Raw genomic sequence first — 14888 nt, 5'->3', positions numbered from 1 at the left:
ATCAGCCTCTCCTTGCTAGCAGTCTTACTACACATTGCTTCTGTATGTAAACCAACTACCCCATCTTCGGCACTATCACTTGATTTTAAACCCTCCTGAACAGCTCTAACAAATCTGCCTGCAAGAATGTTCGTCCCCCTCTAAATCAGATGTAACCCGTTCTTTTTATACAGGTCGTACCTTCCCCAGAAGAGATCCCAATCGGAACCCCTGCACCCTAAACCAGTTTCTCAGACACACATTCATCTGGCAAATCATCCTGTTCCTACCCTCTTACCTACACTGGTTTGTGTATAGTTTTTTTTTATTCTTTTGTGCTTCCTCGTTCTACTGTGAATGCCTGCAAGAAAATGAACCCCAGGGTAGTATATAGTGACATATATGTATGTCCTTCAATAATAAATTTACTTTGAACTTTGATATATAGTGATAAGGACAATATACTCTGATTGACTGAATGTATTAGGAGATTCCCAGGATATTTTTCTCCATGTACTTGTTTGTACAATATGGCCTTTGCAGTATTGTGAATATTTGTTTTTCTTCTCTAAATATGAATGAAATGAACAGACATAACAACATTAACCTTAGTGTAGGCGTGGAGTTGCTTCTAGATCAAATAAGGTAAGGATGGCTGGGTTAGTATTAATGATATGGATCAAAGAATGTTGGACTAAAATTTAATTTTTGATTGTGTGCCATGTTAGTGGATGAATATAGTACTCCACCTTCAGTTTTATTGACTAGAATGGAAATAAGTTTCACTGTACAATGGACATAGGCCATCATGCCATAAGCATCAACCAAGGGGAGAGCTGTGGATGTGAGATTGAAGATTATATTAAATTAGAAAAAAAAAGAAAAACCTTGTTAAGAGCATGAATAAATAAGAAAAAAATCCAAAGATAAATAAAATTCTAGAAAGTATATAAGAGGTTATCCACTAGGAATACAGGAAACATTTTCTGAATCATGAAAATGTAGAAACTGTGGTGGTAACAAGAGATTTTTGTTTCCGTGTATTTAGTGGATGATATGAACAAAGTGCACATTTTACCTAGCTGTATTACCCCGAAACTCTATTTTCCATAACCCAGATGGTGTACACCCCAGAGTTCTGATAGAGGTTGCTGAAGCATTAGTGATGATTTTTCAAGAATCACTAGATTGGTCTGGAAGACTGGAAAATTAGAAATGTCACTCCACTCTCCAAGAAGGGAGAGAGACAGAAGAAAGGAAACTATAGGCCAGTTAGGCTGACCTCAGTGGTTGGGAAGATGTTGGAGTTCAGTGTTAAGGATGAGGTCTCTTGGTTCTTGTAGGCACAAAATAGGCTGTAGTCAGCATGGTCTTCTCAAGGGAAAATTCTGTTGGAATTCTTTGAAGAAATAACAATCAGGAGAGACAAAGGAGATTCAGTTGATGTTGTGTACTTGGATTTTCAGAAGGCCTTTGACAAGGTGCCACACATGAGGCTGCTAAACAAGCTCTGAGCCCATGGTACTGCAGAAAAGATTCTAGTATGTACAAAGCAGTGGCTGATTGGTAGGAGGAAAAGAATGGGGAATAAAGGGAGCCTTTGCTGACTGGCTGTGGATGACTAGTGGTGTTTCACAGTGGTTTGTGTTGGGACCGCTTCTTTTTACATTATATGTCACTAATTTGAATGATGGAATGGCTTTGTTGTACAGTTTGCAGATTATATGAAGATAGGTGGAGGGGCAGGTAGTTTTGAGGAAGTAGAGAGGTTACAGAAGGACAGACAGATTAGGAGAATTGGCAAAGAAATGGCAGATGAAGTACAGTGTCGGAAAGTATATGGTCATGCACCTTGGTAGAAGAAATGAAAGGGTTGACTATTTTCTAAGTGGAGAGAAAATACAAAAACAAATGAGATGCAAAGGGACTTGGGAGTCCTGGTGCAGGATTCCCTAAAGATTATTTTGCAGGTTGAGTCTGTGGTGAGGAAAGCAAATGCAATGTTAGCATTCGTTTCAAGAGGACTAGAATATAAAAGCAAGGATGTAATGCTGAGTCTTTATAAAGCACTGGTGAGGGCTCACTTGGAGTATTGTGAGCAATTTTGGGACCTTTATGTTAGAAAGGATGTGTTGAAACTGGAGAGAGTTCAAAGGAGGTTCACAAAAATGATTCCAGAATTGAACAGCTTGTCATATGAAGAGTGTTTGATGGCTCTGGGCCTGTTTTCACTGAATTCATAATAAGGGGAGACCCAATTGAAAGCTATTGAATGGTGAAAGGCCTTAGCAGTGTGGATGTGGAAAGGATGGTTCCTATGGTGGCAGAGTCCAAGACACACCTTCAGAATAGAGGGGCATGCTTTTAGAACGGAGATCAGGAGGAATTTCTTTGGCAAGAGAGTGGTGAATCTGTGGAATTCTTTGCCACAGGCAGCTGTGGAGGCAAAGTCATTATGTATATTTAAGGCACCAGTTTATAAATTCTTGATTGGTCAGAGCATGAAAGGATACGGGGAGAAGGCAGGAGACTGAGGTTGGGAGGAAAATGGATCAGCATGATGAAATGATGGAGCAGATTCGATGAGCCAAGTGGCCTAATTTTGCTCCTATGTCTTATGGTTTCAATTCCAGGTTTCTTTAATTACCCAGTTGTCATGGGGGGATTTCATCTGATATCTCTAATCAATAGTCCTTTGCACTGACCGCTTGTCCAGTAAATTAACCTGTATGCTATTTACCCTGTGTTATCACAGGCAGATGAATAAAGTTAAGGTGCTGATCACCATGATTTAAATGAATGATGAAACAGGCATAATGTGTTGAGGGGCCTACACTGCTTATGTGCTAGTTTGTTGCTCTGATCTGTCTTGACAGAGAAATATAAACCAGAGGTAAGAATAATTGTCAGATCATAGACTGTAATGTGATCAAAAACTCACAGATTACTTTTCATGAACTAAAATTATACCAAGCATTTCCATGTCATTTTACAATGGAGCCATTTGTGTTATTTAGAAGTATATAGAGAACATAATTCCATCTAGTTGGCAATAGAAGCACAGCTTGTATTTCAAAGTGAGTTATCCAACACTTGCCAAAAGTAGAAAAGAAATTGGCATCAGACTGCTGGGGGGGTGTGTGTGTGTGTGTGTGTGTGTGTGTGTGTGTGTGTGTGTGTGTGTGTGTGTGTGTGTGTGTGTGTGTGAGACTTTTTTTAATAAGACAAAAGTGATTTCTTTCCAACTTTTCTTGGGTAAGCTAAAACTGAATACTCATTCTGAGTAATATGTAAAATATCAGAGTTGAGGTAAATCCAGAAGTTCTTGCCTCTTTCTTCTCAAGGGTAAATAGGGATGGACAATAGTTGCTGAACCAGAAGAAAAAATAAAATACTTCAATTAAAATCAAATTCTGCCCTTCCAGGATCAAATTTATAGTTTGTCTCAATCCTCCCCACACAAAAAAGACAATCAACCCGACACCCACACACAGAGGGAATGCAAAAGAGCGGGTAAAAAACACAGAATATAATAAAACTAAAAGAGTGAAAAATTCAATAGTCCAAGTCCACAACCAAAACGCAGAAAACATGTGTAACATTCTCTGGTCACAGTGGTGGCTTTCCTCTAACCGGCAACAGATCAACATCACCAGCGATCAAAAGGCAGTCTCCCCTCTCCTGCAGCAGAGCGATCCCACCAGTGATCAAAAGGCAGTCTCCCCTCTCCGTAGCAGAACGATCCCACCAGTGATCAAAAGGCAGTCTCCCCTCTCCGTAGCAGACCGATCCCACCAGTGATCAAAAGGCAGTCTCCCCTCTCCGTAGCAGAACGATCCCACCAGTGATCAAAAGGCAGTCTCCCCTCTCCGTAGCAGAGCGATCCCACCAGTGATCAAAAGGCAGTCTCCCCTCTCTGCAGCAGAGCGATCCCACCAGTGATCAAAAGGCAGTCTCCCCTCTCCTGCAGCAGAGCGATCCCACTAGTGATCAAAAGGCAGTCTCCCCTCTCCGTAGCAGAGCGAACCCACCAGTGATCAAAAGGCAGTCTCCCCTCTCCGTAGCAGAGCGAACCCACCAGTGATCAAAAGGCAGTCTCCACTTTCCTGCAGCAGAGCGATCCCACTAGTGATCAAAAGGCAGTCTCCCCTCCCCGTAGCAGAGCGAACCCACCAGTGATCAAAAGGCAGTCTCCCCTCTCCGTAGCAGAGCGAACCCACCAGTGATCAAAAGGCAGTCTCCACTTTCCTGCAGCAGAGCGATCCCACTAGTGATCAAAAGGCAGTCTCCCATCTCCGTAGCAGAGCGATCCCACCAGTGATCAAAAGGCAGTCTCCCCTCTCTGTAGCAGAACGATCCCACCAGTGATCAAAAGGCAGTCTCCCCTCTCTGTAGCAGAGCGATCCCACCAGTGATCAAAAGGCAGACTCCCCTCTCTGTAGCAGAGCGATCCCACCAGTGATCAAAAGGCAGTCACCCCTCTCCGTAGCAGAATGATCCCACCAGTGATCAAAAGGCAGTATCCCCTCTCCATAGCAGAACGATCCCACCAGTGATCAAATGGAAGTCTCCCCTCTCCATAGCAGAGGGATCCCACCAGTGATCAAAAGGCAGTCTCCCCTCTCCATAGCAGAGCGATCCCTGCAGTAATCAAAAGGCAGTCTCCCCTCTCCGTAGCAGAGCGATCCCACCAGTGATTAAAAGACAGTCACCCCTCTCCGTAGCAGAGCGATCCCACCAGTGATCAAAAGGCAGTCTCCCCTCTCCGTAGCAGAATGATCCCACCTGTGATCAAAAGGCAGTCTCCCCTCTCCATAGCAGAGTGATCCCACCAGTGATCAAAAGGCAGTCTCCCCTCTCCATAGCAGAGCGATCCCACCAGTGATCAAAAGGCAGTCTCCCCTCTCTGTAGCAGAGCGATCCCACCAGTGATCAAAAGGCAGTCTCCCCTCTCCGTAGCAGAGCGATCCCACCAGTGATCAAAAGGCAGTCTCCCCTCTCCGTAGCAGAGCGATCCCACCAGTGATCAAAAGGCAGTCTCCCCTCTCCTGCAGCAGAGCGATCCCACCAGTGATCAAAAGGCAGTCTCCACTTTCCTGCAGCAGAGCGATCCCACTAGTGATCAAAAGGCAGTCTCCCCTCTCCGTAGCAGAGCGAACCCACCAGTGATCAAAAGGCAGTCTCCCCTCTCCGTAGCAGAGCGATCCCACCAGTGATCAAAAGGCAGTCTCCCCTCTCCGTAGCAGAGCGATCACACCAGTGATCAAAAGGCAGTCTCCCCTCTACCGACAGCAGAATGATCAAACTAGTGATCAAAAGGCAGTCTCCCCTCTCTGCAGCAGAGCGATCCCACCAGTGATCAAAAGGCAGTCTCCCCTCTCCGTAGCAGAGCGATCCCACCAGTGATCAAAAGGCAGTCTCTCCTCTCCGTAGCAGAGCGATCCCACCAGTGATCAAAAGGCAGTCTCCCCTCTCCGTAGCAGAACGATCCCACCTGTGATCAAAAGGCAGTCTCCCCTCTCCATAGCAGAGTGATCCCACCAGTGATCAAAAGGCAGTCTCCCCTCTCCATAGCAGAGCGATCCCACCAGTGATCAAAAGACAGTCTCCCCTCTACCGACAGCAGAATGATCAAACTAGTAATCAAAAGGCAGTCTCCCCTCTCTGCAGCAGAGCGATCCCACCAGTGATCAAAAGGCAGTCTCCCCTCTCCGTAGCAGAACGATCCCACCTGTGATCAAAAGGCAGTCTCCCCTCTCCATAGCAGAGTGATCCCACCAGTGATCAAAAGGCAGTCTCCCCTCTCCATAGCAGAGCGATCCCACCAGTGCTCAAAAGGCAGTCTCCCCTCGCTGTAGCAGAGCGATCCCACCAGTGATCAAAAGGCAGTCTCCCCTCTCCATAGCAGAACGATCCCACCAGTGATCAAAAGGCAGTCTCCGCTCTCGGTAGCAGAGTGATCCCACCAGTGATCAAAAGGCCGTCTCCCCTCTCCTGCAACAGAGCGATCCCACCAGTGATCAAAAGGCAGTCTCCCCTCTCCGTAGCAGAACGATCCCACCAGTGATCAAAAGGCAGTCTCCCCTCTCCATAGCAGACCGATCCCACCAGTGGTCAAAAGGCAGTCTCCCCTCTCCGTAGCAGAGCGATCCCAGCAGTGATTAAAAGACAGTATCCACTCTCTGTAGCAGAGCGATCCCACCAGTGATCAAAAGGCAGTCTCCACTCTCCGTAGCAGAGCGATCCCACCAGTCATCAAAAGGCAGTCTCTCCTCTCCGTAGCAGAGCGAACCCACCAGTGGTCAAAAGGCAGTCTCCCCTCTCCCTAGCAGAACGATCCCACCAGTGATCAAAAGGCAGTCTCCCCTCTCTGTAGCAGAACGATCCCTCCAGTGATCAAAAGGCAGTCTCCCCTCTCTGTAGCAGAACGATCCCACCAGTGATCAAAAGGCAGTCTCCCCTCTCTGTAGCAGAGCGATCCCACCAGTGATCAAAAGGCAGTCACCCCTCTCCATAGCAGAGCGATCCCAGCAGTGATTAAAAGACAGTCTCCCCTCTCTGTAGCAGAACGATCCCACCAGTGATCAAAAGGCAGTCTCCCCTCTCCGTAGCAGAATGATCCCACCTGTGATCAAAAGGCAGTCTCCCCTCTCCATAGCAGAACGATCCCACCTGTGATCAAAAGGAAGTCTCCCCTCTCTGTAGCAGAGCGATCCCACCAGTGATCAAAAGACAGTCTCCCCTCTCCATAGCAGAACGATCCCACCTGTGATCAAAAGGCAGTCTCCACTCTCGGTAGCAGAGTGATCCCACCAGTGATCAAAAGGCAGCCTCCCCTCTTCGTAGCAGAGGGATCCCACCAGTGATCAAAAGGCAGTCTCCCCTCTCCATAGCAGAGCGATCCCTGCAGTAATCAAAAGGCAGTCTCCCCTCTCCGTAGCAGAGCGATCCCAGCAGTGATCAAAAGGCAGTCTCCGCTCTCGGTAGCAGAGTGATCCCACCAGTGATCAAAAGGTAGTCTCCCCTCTACTGCAACAGAGCGATCCCACCAGTGATCAAAAGGCAGTCTCCCCTCTCCGGAGCAGAATGATCCCACCAGTGATCAAAAGGCAGCCTCCCCTCTCCATAGCAGAGCGATCCCACCAGTGGTCAAAAGGCAGTCTCCCCTCTCCGTAGCAGAGCGATCCCAGCAGTGATTAAAAGACAGTGTCCACTCTCTATAGCAGAGCGATCCCACCAGTGATCAAAAGGCAGTCTCCCCTCTCCGTAGCAGAGCGATCCAACCAGTGATCAAAAGGCAGTCTCCCCTCTCCGAGGCAGACCGATCCCACCAGTGATCAAAAGAAAGACTCCACTCTCTGTAGCAGAGCGATCCCAACAGTGATCAAAAGGCAGTCTCCCCTCTCCGTAGCAGAGCGATCCCACCAGTGATCAAAAGAAAGACTCCACTCTCTGTAGCAGAGCGATCCCACCAGTGATCAAAAGGCAGTCTCCCCTCTCCGTAGCAGAGCGATCCCACCAGTGATCAAAAGACAGACTCCACTCTCTGTAACAGAGCGATCCCACCAGTGATCAAAAGGCAGTCGCCCCTCTCTGTAGCAGTGCGATCCCACCAGTGATCAAAAGGCAGTCTCCCCTCTCCGTAGTAGAGCGATCCCACCAGTGATCAAAAGGCAGTCTCCCCTCTCCGTAACAGAACGATACCACCAGTGATCAAAAGGCAGTCTCCCCTCTCCGTAGCAGAGCGATCCCACCAGTGATCAAAAGGCAGTCTCCCCTCTCTGTAGCAGAGCGATCCCACCAGTGATCTAAAGGCAGTCTCCCCACTCCATAGCAGAACGATCCCACCAGTGATCAAAACGCAGTCTCCGCTCTCCGAAGCAGAGTGATCCCACCAGTGATCAAAAGGCAGTCTCCCCTCTCAGTAGCAGAGCGATCCCACCAGTGATTCAAAAGGTAGTCTCCCCTCTCCTGCAACAGAGCGATCCCACCAGTGATCAAAAGGCAGTCTCCCCTCTCCGTAGCAGAACGATCCCAGCAGTGATCAAAAGGTAGTCTCCCCTCTCCTGCAACAGAGCGATCCCACCAGTGATCAAAAGACAGTCTCCCCTCTCCGTAGCAGAACGATCCCACCAGTGATCAAAAGGCAGTCTCCCCTCTCCATAGCAGAGCGATCCCACCAGTGGTCAAAATGCAGTCTCCCCTCTCCGTAGCAGAGCGATCCCACCAGTGATCAAAAGGCAGTCGCCCCTCTCCGTAGCAGAGCGATCCCACCAGTGATCAAAAGGCAGTCTCCCCTCTCCGTAGCAGAGCGATCCCACCAGTGATCAAAAGAAAGACTCCACTCTCTGTAGCAGAGCGATCCCACCAGTGATCAAAAGGCAGTCTCCCCTCTCCGTAGCACAGCGATCGCACCAGTGATCAAAAGGCAGTCTCCCCTCTCCGTAGCAGAGCGATCCCACCAGTGATCAAAAGACAGACTCCACTCTCTGTAACAGAGCGATCCCACCAGTGATCAAAAGGCAGTCTCCCCTCTCTGTAGCAGTGCGATCCCACCAGTGATCAAAAGGCAGTCTCCCCTCTCCGTAGCAGAGCGATCCCACCAGTGATCAAAAGGCAGTCTCCCCTCTCCGTAGCAGAACGATACCACCAGTGATCAAAAGGCAGTCTCCCCTCTCCGTAGCAGAGCGATCCCACCAGTGATCAAAAGGCAGTCTCCCCTCTCTGTAGCAGAGCGATCCCACCAGTGATTCAAAAGGTAGTCTCCCCTCTCCTGCAACAGAGCGATCCCACCAGTGATCAAAAGGCAGTCTCCCCTCTCCGTAGCAGAACGATCCCAGCAGTGATCAAAACGCAGTCTCCCCTCTCCATAGCAGAGGGATCCCACCAGTGATCAAAAGGTAGTCTCCCCTCTCCTGCAACAGAGCGATCCCACCAGTGATCAAAAGGCAGTCTCCCCTCTCCGTAGCAGAACGATCCCACCAGTGATCAAAAGGCAGTCTCCCCTCTCCATAGCAGAGCGATCCCACCAGTGGTCAAAAGGCAGTCTCCCCTCTCCGTAGCAGAGCGATCCCACCAGTGATCAAAAGGCAGTCGCCCCTCTCCGTAGCAGAGCGATCCCACCAGTGATCAAAAGGCAGTCTCCCCTCTCCGAGGCAGACCGATCCCACCAGTGATCAAAAGACAGACTCCACTCTCTGTAGCAGAGCGATCCCAGCAGTGATTAAAAGGCAGTCTCCCCTCTCCGTAGCAGAGCGATCCCACCAGTGATCAAAAGGCAGTCTCCCCTCTCCATAGCAGAACGATCCCACCAGTGATCAAAAGGCAGTCTCCCCTCTCCATAGCAGAACGATCCCACCAGTGATCAAAAGGCAGTCTCCCCTCTCCATAGCAGAACGATCCCACCAGTGATCAAAAGGCAGTCTCCACTCGCCGTAGCAGAGCTATCCCACCAGTGATCAAAAGGCAGTCTCCCCTCTCCATAGCAGAACTATCCCACCAGTGATCAAAAGGCAGTCTCCCCTCTCCATAGCAGAGCGATCCCACCAGTGATCAAAAGGCAGTCTCCCCTCTCCATAGCAGAGCGATCCCACCTGTGATCAAAAGGCAGTCTCCGCTCTCGGTAGCAGAGTGATCCCACCAGTGATCAAAAGGCAGTCTCCCCTCTCCGTAGCAGAGCGATCCCACCAGTGATCAAAAGGTAGTCTCCCCTCTCCTGCAACAGAGCGATCCCACCAGTGATCAAAAGGCAGTCTCCCCTCTCCATAGCAGAGTGATCCCACCAGTGATCAAAAGGCAGTCTCCCCTCTCCATAGCAGAGCGATCCCACCACCGATCAAAAGGCAGTCTCCCCTCTCTGTAGCAGAGTGATACCACCAGTGATCAAAAGGCAGTCTCCCCTCTCCATAGCAGAGCGATCCCACCAGTGATCAAAAGGCAGTCTCCCCTCTCTGTAGCAGAGCGATCCCACCAGTGATCAAAAGGCAGTCTCCCCTCTCCATAGCAGAGCGATCCCACCAGTGATCAAAAGGTAGTCTCCCCTATCCTGCAACAGAGCGATCCCACCAGTGATCAAAAAGCAGTCCCTCCTCTCCGTAGCAGAACGATCCAACCAGTGATCAAAAGGCTGTCTCCCCTCTCCATAGCAGAGCGATCCCACCAGTGGTCAAAAGACAGTCTCCCCTCTCAATAGCAGAGCGATCCCAGCAGTAATCAAAAGGCAGTCACCCCTCTCCGTAGCAGAGCGATCCCAGCAGTGATTAAAAGACAGTGTCCACTCTCTATAGCAGAGCGATCCCACCAGTGATCAAAAGGCAGTCTCCCCTCTCTGTAGCAGAGCGATCCCACCTGTGATCAAAAGGCAGTCTCCCCTCTCCATAGCAGAACGATCCCACCAGTGATCAAAAGGCAGTCTCCCCTCTCCATAGCAGAGCGATCCCACCAGTGATCAAAAGGCAGTCTCCCCTCTCTGTAGCAGAGCGATCCCACCAGTGATCAAAAGGCAGTCTCCCCACTCCATAGCAGAACGATCCCACCAGTGATCAAAAGGCAGTCTCCCCTCTCCGTAGCAGAACGATCCCAGCAGTGATCAAAACGCAGTCTCCCCTCTCCATAGCAGAGCGATCCCACCAGTGATCAAAAGGTAGTCTCCCCTCTCCTGCAACAGAGCGATCCCACCAGTCATCAAAAAACAGTCTCCCCTCTCCGTAGCAGAACGATCCCACCAGTGATCAAAAGGCAGTCTCCCCTCTCCAGAGCAGAACGATCCCACCAGTGATCAAAAGGCTGTCTCCCCTCTACCGACAGCAGAATGATCAAACTAGTAATTAAAAGGCAGTCTCCCCTCTCTGCAGCAGAGCGATCCCACCAGTGATCAAAAGGCAGTCTCCCCTCTCCGTAGCAGAACGATCCCACCTGTGATCAAAAGGCAGTCTCCCCTCTCCATAGCAGAGTGATCCCACCAGTGATCAAAAGGCAGTCTCCCCTCTCCATAGCAGAGCGATCCCACCAGTGCTCAAAAGGCAGTCTCCCCTCGCTGTAGCAGAGCGATCCCACCAGTGATCAAAAGGCAGTCTCCCCTCTCCATAGCAGAACGATCCCACCAGTGATCAAAAGGCAGTCTCCGCTCTCGGTAGCAGAGTGATCCCACCAGTGATCAAAAGGCAGTCTCCCCTCTCCTGCAACAGAGCGATCCCACCAGTGATCAAAAGGCAGTCTCCCCTCTCCGTAGCAGAACGATCCCACCAGTGATCAAAAGGCAGTCTCCCCTCTCCATAGCAGACCGATCCCACCAGTGGTCAAAAGGCAGTCTCCCCTCTCCGTAGCAGAGCGATCCCAGCAGTGATTAAAAGACAGTATCCACTCTCTGTAGCAGAGCGATCCCACCAGTGATCAAAAGGCAGTCTCCACTCTCCGTAGCAGAGCGATCCCACCAGTCATCAAAAGGCAGTCTCTCCTCTCCGTAGCAGAGCGAACCCACCAGTGGTCAAAAGGCAGTCTCCCCTCTCCCTAGCAGAACGATCCCACCAGTGATCAAAAGGCAGTCTCCCCTCTCTGTAGCAGAACGATCCCTCCAGTGATCAAAAGGCAGTCTCCCCTCTCTGTAGCAGAACGATCCCACCAGTGATCAAAAGGCAGTCTCCCCTCTCTGTAGCAGAGCGATCCCACCAGTGATCAAAAGGCAGTCACCCCTCTCCATAGCAGAGCGATCCCAGCAGTGATTAAAAGACAGTCTCCCCTCTCTGTAGCAGAACGATCCCACCAGTGATCAAAAGGCAGTCTCCCCTCTCCGTAGCAGAATGATCCCCACCTGTGATCAAAAGGCAGTCTCCCCTCTCCATAGCAGAACGATCCCACCTGTGATCAAAAGGAAGTCTCCCCTCTCTGTAGCAGAGCGATCCCACCAGTGATCAAAAGACAGTCTCCCCTCTCCATAGCAGAACGATCCCACCTGTGATCAAAAGGCAGTCTCCACTCTCGGTAGCAGAGTGATCCCACCAGTGATCAAAAGGCAGCCTCCCCTCTTCGTAGCAGAGGGATCCCACCAGTGATCAAAAGGCAGTCTCCCCTCTCCATAGCAGAGCGATCCCTGCAGTAATCAAAAGGCAGTCTCCCCTCTCCGTAGCAGAGCGATCCCAGCAGTGATCAAAAGGCAGTCTCCGCTCTCGGTAGCAGAGTGATCCCACCAGTGATCAAAAGGTAGTCTCCCCTCTACTGCAACAGAGCGATCCCACCAGTGATCAAAAGGCAGTCTCCCCTCTCCGGAGCAGAATGATCCCACCAGTGATCAAAAGGCAGCCTCCCCTCTCCATAGCAGAGCGATCCCACCAGTGGTCAAAAGGCAGTCTCCCCTCTCCGTAGCAGAGCGATCCCAGCAGTGATTAAAAGACAGTGTCCACTCTCTATAGCAGAGCGATCCCACCAGTGATCAAAAGGCAGTCTCCCCTCTCCGTAGCAGAGCGATCCAACCAGTGATCAAAAGGCAGTCTCCCCTCTCCGAGGCAGACCGATCCCACCAGTGATCAAAAGAAAGACTCCACTCTCTGTAGCAGAGCGATCCCACCAGTGATCAAAAGGCAGTCTCCCCTCTCCGTAGCAGAGCGATCCCACCAGTGATCAAAAGAAAGACTCCACTCTCTGTAGCAGAGCGATCCCACCAGTGATCAAAAGGCAGTCTCCCCTCTCCGTAGCAGAGCGATCCCACCAGTGATCAAAAGACAGACTCCACTCTCTGTAACAGAGCGATCCCACCAGTGATCAAAAGGCAGTCGCCCCTCTCTGTAGCAGTGCGATCCCACCAGTGATCAAAAGGCAGTCTCCCCTCTCCGTAGTAGAGCGATCCCACCAGTGATCAAAAGGCAGTCTCCCCTCTCCGTAACAGAACGATACCACCAGTGATCAAAAGGCAGTCTCCCCTCTCCGTAGCAGAGCGATCCCACCAGTGATCAAAAGGCAGTCTCCCCTCTCTGTAGCAGAGCGATCCCACCAGTGATCTAAAGGCAGTCTCCCCACTCCATAGCAGAACGATCCCACCAGTGATCAAAACGCAGTCTCCGCTCTCCGAAGCAGAGTGATCCCACCAGTGATCAAAAGGCAGTCTCCCCTCTCAGTAGCAGAGCGATCCCACCAGTGATTCAAAAGGTAGTCTCCCCTCTCCTGCAACAGAGCGATCCCACCAGTGATCAAAAGGCAGTCTCCCCTCTCCGTAGCAGAACGATCCCAGCAGTGATCAAAAGGTAGTCTCCCCTCTCCTGCAACAGAGCGATCCCACCAGTGATCAAAAGACAGTCTCCCCTCTCCGTAGCAGAACGATCCCACCAGTGATCAAAAGGCAGTCTCCCCTCTCCATAGCAGAGCGATCCCACCAGTGGTCAAAATGCAGTCTCCCCTCTCCGTAGCAGAGCGATCCCACCAGTGATCAAAAGGCAGTCGCCCCTCTCCGTAGCAGAGCGATCCCACCAGTGATCAAAAGGCAGTCTCCCCTCTCCGTAGCAGAGCGATCCCACCAGTGATCAAAAGGCAGTCTCCCCTCTCTGTAGCAGTGCGATCCCACCAGTGATCAAAAGGCAGTCTCCCCTCTCCGTAGCAGAGCGATCCCACCAGTGATCAAAAGGCAGTCTCCCCTCTCCGTAGCAGAACGATACCACCAGTGATCAAAAGGCAGTCTCCCCTCTCCGTAGCACAGCGATCGCACCAGTGATCAAAAGGCAGTCTCCCCTCTCCGTAGCAGAGCGATCCCACCAGTGATCAAAAGACAGACTCCACTCTCTGTAACAGAGCGATCCCACCAGTGATCAAAAGGCAGTCTCCCCTCTCTGTAGCAGTGCGATCCCACCAGTGATCAAAAGGCAGTCTCCCCTCTCCGTAGCAGAGCGATCCCACCAGTGATCAAAAGGCAGTCTCCCCTCTCCGTAGCAGAACGATACCACCAGTGATCAAAAGGCAGTCTCCCCTCTCCGTAGCAGAGCGATCCCACCAGTGATCAAAAGGCAGTCTCCCCTCTCTGTAGCAGAGCGATCCCACCAGTGATTCAAAAGGTAGTCTCCCCTCTCCTGCAACAGAGCGATCCCACCAGTGATCAAAAGGCAGTCTCCCCTCTCCGTAGCAGAACGATCCCAGCAGTGATCAAAACGCAGTCTCCCCTCTCCATAGCAGAGGGATCCCACCAGTGATCAAAAGGTAGTCTCCCCTCTCCTGCAACAGAGCGATCCCACCAGTGATCAAAAGGCAGTCTCCCCTCTCCGTAGCAGAACGATCCCACCAGTGATCAAAAGGCAGTCTCCCCTCTCCATAGCAGAGCGATCCCACCAGTGGTCAAAAGGCAGTCTCCCCTCTCCGTAGCAGAGCGATCCCACCAGTGATCAAAAGGCAGTCGCCCCTCTCCGTAGCAGAGCGATCCCACCAGTGATCAAAAGGCAGTCTCCCCTCTCCGAGGCAGACCGATCCCACCAGTGATCAAAAGACAGACTCCACTCTCTGTAGCAGAGCGATCCCAGCAGTGATTAAAAGGCAGTCTCCCCTCTCCGTAGCAGAGCGATCCCACCAGTGATCAAAAGGCAGTCTCCCCTCTCCATAGCAGAACGATCCCACCAGTGATCAAAAGGCAGTCTCCCCTCTCCATAGCAGAACGATCCCACCAGTGATCAAAAGGCAGTCTCCCCTCTCCATAGCAGAACGATCCCACCAGTGATCAAAAGGCAGTCTCCACTCGCCGTAGCAGAGCTATCCCACCAGTGATCAAAAGGCAGTCTCCCCTCTCCATAGCAGAACTATCCCACCAGTGATCAAAAGGCAGTCTCCCCTCTCCATAGCAGAGCGATCCCACCAGTGATCAAAAGGCAGTCTCCCCTCTCCATAGCAGAGCGATCCCACCTGTGATCAAAAGGCAGTCTCCGCTCTCGGTAGCAGAG

This window comes from Hypanus sabinus, chromosome X1, assembly GCF_030144855.1.
Source record: "Hypanus sabinus isolate sHypSab1 chromosome X1, sHypSab1.hap1, whole genome shotgun sequence".
Classification (NCBI taxonomy): Eukaryota; Metazoa; Chordata; class Chondrichthyes; order Myliobatiformes; family Dasyatidae; genus Hypanus; species Hypanus sabinus.
The sequence above is the reverse complement of the archived record's forward strand: the minus strand, read 5'-3'. Positions refer to the sequence as shown.